The sequence below is a fragment of the Magnolia sinica genome, chromosome 9 (assembly GCF_029962835.1).
Source record: "Magnolia sinica isolate HGM2019 chromosome 9, MsV1, whole genome shotgun sequence".
NCBI lineage: Eukaryota > Viridiplantae > Streptophyta > Magnoliopsida > Magnoliales > Magnoliaceae > Magnolia > Magnolia sinica.
In genome coordinates, this window is record NC_080581.1 from 31,516,152 (window position 1) to 31,517,265 (window position 1,114).

Consider the following 1,114-nt stretch of genomic DNA (forward strand, 5'->3'; position numbering starts at 1 on the left):
TGACTTGTAGCTTGTGAAGAAGTTCATATGTGGAGTCGCATGAAATAAGGCTCCTGAGTCTATCACCTAGTCAGTGTCCTGACTCGTAACTATGAAACAAACATCATGATCTGCGGAAAGAATAACTACAACGTCACCATCAGAAGTGACCGCGGTGGAGTCTGATTCATCTTCTTTCTCCTTTCATTTTCCTTTCCTATCATTCTTATTCTTACGACATTCATACTTATAGTGGCCCTTCTTGCCACAATTCCAGCATTCAACATCTTTCCTGGTACTCGACTTGCTTCTTGATTTATCTCGGGCCTTCCCGCCCTTTTTGCTCTTTCTTCTCCCCCATTCTTGTGTCACAAGGGCCTCTTACTGAGTGGACCCCTGAGACTTCCCCCTTGTCTCCTCATTGAAGAGACAACTAGTTACCTGTTCCATGAATACTTTTCTATCTGGCGCGGAGTTACTTAGAGACACCACTAATGTCTCCCAACTATCAAGCAATAAGCTAAGCAATAACAAAGCCTATAATTCATCGTCTAGGACCATCTTCCTAGCGGAGAGCTGATTCAATATATTACTAACTTTGTTCATGTGCTCAGCCATAGAACCACCATCTTTGAACTTGAGATTCACAAGTCGTCGTATCAGGAAAATCTTATTGCCGACTGTCTTCCTCTTATACAACCTTTGCAGTTTCAGTCATATGCTAGCGGCTGAGGTTTCCGTAGACATATGGTGGAATACGGAATCATCTAACCATTGTCTAATAAACCCCACCACCTTCCGGTCCAATTTCTTCCAATCATCATCTGTCATATCCTTTAACTTTGCTGATATGCCTTGAATTGGAGAATATAAGTCCTTACAATAAAGTAAGTCCTCCATCTTAGTCTTCCATTTGGTCCAGTTAGAACCATTGAGGCTGATCATCTTTAATGAGCCACCTTTTATAATTCAGAACTGATCCTACTCCGTTCAATGAACTTATCTTTGATACCACTTTGTTGGGGGCCTTTGCACAAAACCTTATGATCTAGCCTCCCAAAAACACCAAAATTATGGGATAATAAAGCAATCAAATAAATCAAAGTACAAACCACACGACACAAGGAATTTTTAC